Source organism: Entelurus aequoreus, linkage group LG08 (assembly GCF_033978785.1).
Source record: "Entelurus aequoreus isolate RoL-2023_Sb linkage group LG08, RoL_Eaeq_v1.1, whole genome shotgun sequence".
In the NCBI taxonomy this organism is placed as follows: Eukaryota; Metazoa; Chordata; class Actinopteri; order Syngnathiformes; family Syngnathidae; genus Entelurus; species Entelurus aequoreus.
Genome location: NC_084738.1, coordinates 82,671,325 through 82,679,864, shown reverse-complemented (window position 1 = coordinate 82,679,864; position 8,540 = coordinate 82,671,325).

Sequence of the window (8,540 nt, the reverse complement as noted above, 5' to 3'; positions counted from 1 at the left end):
ATAGTAGTCCTAAGAAATAGTCAGATCTTTCAGAAGTACCAAAAAAAAAGTAGTAGTTGTACCAGAAGTTGTACTACCTTTAAAGGGTACCAGTACAAGTACTAGTTGTACCAGTAGTACTACTAGACACAAAGAGTGCTAGCAATAGTACAAGCTTCAAGTAAAACCAGAAATAGAACTAGTAGTACAAGAAGTAGTATTTGCTTCAAAGAGCACCAGAAATAGTAATATTTGTGCCCACAATAGTACTAGCTTCAAGGATTATCAGAACTAATACTAGTTGGACCAGAAATAGTACTATCTTCAAAGAGTTCCAGAAATAATACTAGACGTACCAGAAGTAGTACTAGCATTAAGGAGTACCAGAAATAGTACTAGTTTCAAAGAGGTTCAGAAATAGTACAAGAAGTACCAGAAGTAGTACTAGCTTCAAGGAGTACCAGAAATAGTACTAGTAGTACCAGAAGCAGTACTAGCTGTAAGGAGTAGTAATATAATAGTACTAGTAGTACTAAGAATATTACGAGCCTCAAGAAGTACCAAAAAAAGGTAGTAGTTGTACCAGACGTAGTACTAGCTTCAAAGGGTACCAGAAAAAGTACTAGTTGTACCAGAAGTAGTACTAGACACAAGGAGTGCTAGTAGTAGTACTAGCTTTAAGGAGTACCACAAATAGTACTAGTTGTGCCAGAAAGAGTACTAGCTTCAATGAGTACCAGAAAAAGTACTAGTTGTACCAGAAGTAGTACTAACTTCAAGGAGTACCACAAATAGTACTAGTTGTGCCAGAAATAGTACTAGCTTCAAGGAGTACCAGAAAAAGTACTAGTTGTACCAGAAGTAGTACTAGCTTCAAGGAGTACCACAAATAGTACTAGTTGTGCCAGAAATAGTACTAGCTTCAAGGAGTACCAGAAAAAGTACTAGTTGTACCAGAAGTAGTACTAGCTTCAAGGAGTACCACAAATAGTACTAGTTGTGCCAGAAATAGTACTAGCTTCAAGGAGTACCAGAAAAAGTACTAGTTGTACCAGAAGTAGTATCAGACACAAGGAGTGCTAGTAGTAGTACTAGCTTCAAGGAGTACCACAAATAGTACTAGTTGTGCCAGAAATAGTACTAGCTTCAAGGAGTACCAGAAAAAGTACTAGTTGTACCAGAAGTAGTACTAACTTCAAGGAGTACCACAAATAGTACTAGTTGTGCCAGAAATAGTACTAGCTTCAAGGAGTACCAGAAAAAGTACTAGTTGTACCAGAAGTAGTACTAGCTTCAAGGAGTACCACAAATAGTACTAGTTGTGCCAGAAATAGTACAGGCTTCAAGGAGTACCAGAAAAAGTACTAGTTGTACCAGAAGTAGTACTAGCTTCAAGGAGTACCACAAATAGTACTAGTTGTGCCAGAAATAGTACTAGCTTCAAGGAGTACCAGAAAAAGTACTAGTTGTACCAGAAGTAGTATCAGACACAAGGAGTGCTAGTAATAGTTCTAGCTTCAAAGAGTACCAGAAATAGTACTAGTTGTGCCAGAAATAGTACTAGGTTCAAGGAGTACCAGAAAAAGTACTAGTTGTACCAGAAGTAGTACTAGCTTCAAGGAGTACCACAAATAGTACTAGTTGTGCCAGAAATAGTACTAGCTTCAAGGAGTACCAGAAAAAGTACTAGTTGTACCAGAAGTAGTACCAGACACAAGGAGTGCTAGTAATAGTACTAGCTTCAAGGAGTACCACAAATAGTAGTAGTTGTACCAGAAATAGTACTAGCTTCAAGGAGTACCAGAAAAAGTACTAGTTGTACCAGAAGTAGTATCAGACACAAGGAGTGCTAGTAGTAGTACTAGCTTCAAGGAGTACCACAAATAGTACTAGTTGTGCCAGAAATAGTACTAGCTTCAAGGAGTACCAGAAAAAGTACTAGTTGTACCAGAAGTAGTACTAACTTCAAGGAGTACCACAAATAGTACTAGTTGTGCCAGAAATAGTACTAGCTTCAAGGAGTACCAGAAAAAGTACTAGTTGTACCAGAAGTAGTACTAGCTTCAAGGAGTACCACAAATAGTACTAGTTGTGCCAGAAATAGTACTAGCTTCAAGGAGTACCAGAAAAAGTACTAGTTGTACCAGAAGTAGTACCAGACACAAGGAGTGCTAGTAATAGTACTAGCTTCAAGGAGTACCACAAATAGTAGTAGTTGTACCAGAAATAGTACTAGCTTCAAGGAGTACCAGAAAAAGTACTAGTTGTACCAGAAGTAGTATCAGACACAAGGAGTGCTAGTAGTAGTACTAGCTTCAAGGAGTACCACAAATAGTACTAGTTGTGCCAGAAATAGTACTAGCTTCAAGGAGTACCAGAAAAAGTACTAGTTGTACCAGAAGTAGTACTAACTTCAAGGAGTACCACAAATAGTACTAGTTGTGCCAGAAATAGTACTAGCTTCAAGGAGTACCAGAAAAAGTACTAGTTGTACCAGAAGTAGTACTAGCTTCAAGGAGTACCACAAATAGTACTAGTTGTGCCAGAAATAGTACTAGCTTCAAGGAGTACCAGAAAAAGTACTAGTTGTACCAGAAGTAGTACTAGCTTCAATGAGTACCACAAATAGTACTAGTTGTGCCAGAAATAGTACTAGCTTCAAGGAGTACCAGAAAAAGTACTAGTTGTACCAGAAGTAGTACTAGCTTCAAGGAGTACCACAAATAGTAGTAGTTGTACCAGAAATAGTACTAGCTTCAAGGAGTACCAGAAAAAGTACTAGTTGTACCAGAAGTAGTATCAGACACAAGGAGTGCTAGTAATAGTTCTAGCTTCAAGGAGTACCAGAAATAGTACTAGTTGTGCCAGAAATAGTACTAGGTTCAAGGAGTACCATAAAAAGTACTAGTTGTACCAGAAGTAGTACTAGCTTCAAGGAGTATCACAAATAGTACTAGTTGTGCCAGAAATAGTACTAGCTTCAAGGAGTACCAGAAAAAGTACTAGTTGTACCACAAGTAGTACCAGACACAAGGAGTGCTAGTAATAGTACTAGCTTCAAGGAGTACCACAAATAGTACTAGTTCAACTGCTATTAATACTACCTCTATTACTTTTACTGATAAAAATCATCATCATCTGTATTATTATTATTAAAATAATGAATACAAAATATTATTACCAGTACTATTACGTGTTATTATAAGTATTAGTATTATTATTATTATTATTATTAACAGTATTACTATTATATAACAATAATAATCAATATTGCTAATATTATTATGAACAGGAATACTAATATAATAATCACTTTAATAATGATAATAATAATAATAATAAGTGTTATCATTAGTAATAGTATTGCTAGTAGTATCATGGGCCCTATTCGGACTTCATCAGTGAATTCTCAGAGTTTGTTGCTGATCTAGTGGCGCACGCCGACAATATAATCATAATGGGGGACTTTAATATCCATATGAATACCCCATCGGACCCTCCATGCGTGGCGCTCCAGACTATAATTGATAGCTGTGGTCTTACACAAATAATAAATCAACCCACGCATCGCAACGGTAATACGATAGATCTAGTGCTTGTCAGGGGTGTCACCACCTCTAAAGTTACGATACTCCCGTACACTAAAGTAATGTCCGATCATTACCTTATAAAATTCGAAGTTCTGACTCATTGTCAACAAACTAATAATAATAATAATAACTACTATAGCAGCCGCAACATTAATGCTGCCACAACGACGACTCTTACTGACCTACTGCCTTCGGTAATGGCACCATTCCCAAATTATGTGGGCTCTATTGATAACCTCACTAACAACTTTAATGACGCCCTGCGCGACACCATTGATATTGTAGCACCGCTAAAGCTAAAAAGGGCCCCTAAAAGGCGTAGCCCATGGTTTACAGAAGAAACTAAAGCCCAGAAATGATCATGTAGAAAGCTGGAACGCAAATGGCGTGCGACTAAACTTGAGGTTTTCCATCAAGCATGGTGTGATAGTTTAATAACTTATAAACGCATGCTTACCTCAGCTAAAGCTAAATATTACTCAAATCTCATCCACCTCAACAAAAATGATCCTAAATTTCTGTTTAGTACAGTAGCATCGCTAACCCAAAAAGGGACTCCTCCCAGTAGCTCCACCCACTCGGCAGAAGACTTTATGAATTTCTTTAATAAGAAAATTGAAGTCATTAGAAAAGAGATTAAAGACAATGCATCTCAGCTACAACTGGGTTCTATTAACACAGATACGACTGTATATACGACGGATACCGCCCTCCAAAATAGTTTCTCTCTCTTTGATGAAATAACATTGGAGGAATTGTCAAAATGTGTAAATGGGACAAAACAAACAACATGTTTACTTGACCCAATTCCTGGGAAACTTATCAAGGAGCTTTTTGTATTATTAGGTCCATCAGTGTTAAATATTATAAACTTATCACTTTCCTCTGGCACTGTTCCCCTAGCATTCAAAAAAGCGGTTATTCATCCTCTACTCAAAAGACCTAACCTCGATCCTGATCTCATGGTAAACTACCGGCCGGTGTCCCACCTTCCGTTTATCTCGAAAATCCTCGAAAAAATTGTAGCACAGCAGCTAAATGAACACTTAGCGTCTAACAATCTCTGTGAACCTTTTCAATCTGGTTTCAGGGCAAATCACTCTACGGAGACAGCCCTCGCAAAAATGACTAATGATCTATTGCTAACGATGGATTCTGATGCTTCATCTATGTTGCTGCTTCTTGATCTCAGCGCCGCTTTCGATACTGTTGATCATAATATTTTATTAGAGCGTATCAAAACGCGTATTGGGATGACAGACTTAGCCTTGTCTTGGTTTAACTCTTATCTTACTGACAGGATGCAGTGTGTCTCCCATAACAATGTGACCTCGGACTATGTTAAGGTAACGTGCGGCGTTCCCCAGGGTTCAGTTCTTGGCCCTGCACTCTTTAGTATTTACATGCTGCCGCTAGGTGACATCATACGCAAATACGGTGTTAGCTTTCACTGTTATGCTGATGACACCCAACTCTAAATGCCCCTAAAGCTGACCAACACGCCGGATTGTAGTCAGCTGGAGGCGTGTCTTAATGAAATTAAACAATGGATGTCCGCTAACTTTTTGCAACTCAACGCTAAGAAAACGGAAATGCTGATTATCGGTCCTACTAGACACCGACATCTATTTAATAATACCACCTTAACATTTGACAACCAAACAATTACACAAGGCGACTCGGTAAAGAATCTGGGTATTATCTTCCACCCAACTCTCTCGTTTGAGTCACACATTAAGAGTGTTACTAAAACGGCCTTCTTTCATCTCCGTAATATCGCTAAAATTCGTCCCATTTAGTCCACAAGCGATGCTGAGATCATTATTCATGCGTTCGTTACATCTCGTCTCGATTACTGTAACGTTTTATTTTCGGGCCTCCCTATGTCTAGCATTAAAAGATTACAGATGGTACAAAATGCGGCTGCTAGACTTTTGACAAAAACAAGAAAGTTTGATCATATTACGCCTATACTGTGTATACCTTTATATACATGTACAATATATATACCTATACTGGCTCACCTGCACTGGCTTCCTGTGCACCTAAGATGCGACTTTAAGGTTTTACTACTCACGTATAAAATACTACACGGTCAAGCTCCTGCCTATCTTGACGATTGTATTGTACCATATGTCCCGGCAAGAAATCTGCGTTCAAAGAACTCCGGCTTATTAGTGATTCCCAGAGCCCAAAAAAAGTCTGCGGGCTATAGAGCGTTTTCTATTCGGGCTCCAGTACTCTGGAATGCCCTCCCGGTAAAAGTTAGAGATGCTACCTCAGTAGAAGCATTTAAGTCTCATCTTAAAACTCATTTGTATACTCTAGCCTTTAAATAGACTCCCTTTTTAGACCAGTTGATCTGCCGTTTCTTTTCTTTTCTTTTTCTTTTGTACTCTGCTCCCAACCCGGGGTGGACCGCTAGCCTGTCCATCAGATGGGGACATCTCTACGCTGCTGACCCGTCTCCACTCGGGATGGTTCCTGCTGGCCCCACTATGGACTGGACTTTCGCTGATGTGTTGGACTTTCACAATATTATGTCAGACCCACTCGACATCCATTGCTTTCGGTCTCCCCTAGAGGGGGGGGCGGGGGGGGGGTACCCACATATGCGGTCCTCTCCAAGGTTTCTCATAGTCATTCACATTGACGTCCCACTGGGGTGAGTTTTCCTTGCCCGTATGTGGGCTCTGTACCGAGGATGTCGTTGTGGCTAGTACAGCCCTTTGAGACACTTGTGATTTAGGGCGATATAAATAAACATTGATTGATTGATTGATTGATTGATAATTATCATCAAACAATAATTACATTTTTATTACATAAAATTTTTGACTTTTGACCGATAAATGTGTCAAATATTGTTAAAAAGCGGCACACCAACAGACATGAATGACATTGATGCATTTATAAAAACATAAACTGTATGTGCAATTAATCATAAGACATACAGGTGACCTTTTGCCTTGCCAAATAGTGAGCCTGTTATAATCAACCCTAGTATATCTTAGTGTCATCAACTGCTGTTGAATAGCAGCTTTTCCTTGCCAAATAGTGAGCCAACACTTATAGCGTTGACTTCGGCCGCGGTGTGTGTTTGTGTTTGTGTGTGCGTATGTGTGTGTGTGTGTGTGTGTGTGTGTGTTGAGCTGCAAGGTGCTGGAAAGTTCTCCAAGATCTCACTTCCTGTGTGTGTGCGTGGGAATGTGCACACAATAAGTTTTCACTCTCTCTCTGTGCAGTGTGTGTGTGTGTGTGTGTGTGTGTGTGTGTGTGTGTGTGTGTGTGTGTGTGTGTTCGCTAAGGTCCAGGCGGGCAGCGCCAGGTGATACAGGCCGCCACACGGAAGGTCACCGGCGTGATGTCACTTCCTTTTCCTGTCCGGATATTCCCAGCATTCTGGCCTCACAAGAGCAGGAAGTGTGGCTCCTTCAGAGAAACGCAGGATAATAACACGATAATAACACAATAATAACACGATAATGATGATAATAATCATTGATGATGATGCAACAGGAAAACAGTATGATGACATCATCGATGAACATGAATATGATGCAACAGGGGGGAAAACAGCATGATGATGTCATTGATGATGATGATGATGCAAGACAAAAAAACACTAAAGCAGGAAGTGTGGCTCCTTCAGAGAAACGCAGCATAATAACACGATAATAACACGATAATAACACGATAATGATGATAATAGTCATTGATGATGATGCAACAGGAAAACAGTATCATGACATCATTGATGATGATGATGATGATGCAAGACAAAAAACACAAGAGCAGGAAGTGTGGCTCCTTCAGAGAAATGCAGGATAATAACACGATAATAACACGATAATAACACGATAATGATGATAATAGTCATTGATGATGATGCAACAGGAAAACAGTATGATGACATCATCGATGAACATGAATATGATGCAACAGGGGGAAAAAACAGCATGATGATGTCATTGATGATGATGATGCAAGACAAAAAACACAAGAGCAGGAAGTGTGGCTCCTTCAGAGAAACGCAGGATAATAACAGGATAATAACACGATAATAACACGATAATAACACGATAATAGTGCAGTAACTTGCCGGGTTTGAAGGAGTAATAATGAATAATGCAATGCTCTTTGATGCAAGGAATGGCTGGAAAATAATGTATTAACTTAAATGTTTTTAAAACTAAAATAAAAGTCAAAAATATATATTTGTCTTTCCACGTGAGTGATCTCACTACCGCCCCCTGTTGGTCATACACTTGTAATGTGACACGAATCAAACTATTAATTAAACTAAATTAAAGTTTTTTTTTCATAAATAGTTCCAAAAACATCTAAAACTTATTTTTTTCTCTCTAAATAATCAATTAAATAGATTGTAAAAAAATATATCTATAAAACCTATATTTGGTTTAGATGGGATACTATTTACACTATAGAGTATGTCAATGATGTCAACATGATGACATCATTGATGATAATGCAACAGGAAAACAGTATGATGACATCATCGATGAACATGAATATGATGCAACAGGGGGGAAAAAAACGCATGATGACGTCGTTGATGATGATGATGCAAAACAAAAAAACAACATGATGACATCATTGATGATGATGCAACACCAAAACCAACATGATGACATCATTGATGATGACACAATCATTTATAATCTAAATCTATAAAACCTATATTTGTTTTCAATGTGATACAATTTAAATACATTTTAATATCACTGATGTGTTTTTATACAACAGCAAGTTTATTTTATTTGTTGTTTTTTCCACATATTTGAAAAATACAATTTTTACAACTGGAGTATATCAGCATTTTAAAAAAACTTTAAAAAAAAAATTTACCGAAAAAAATGCTTGCATGAAATCAAATATTTACATGCAGCTTGTTATTATACAAATATATATTTTTAAATGTAAATACACAAAGGTGTATTTTTTTTACCT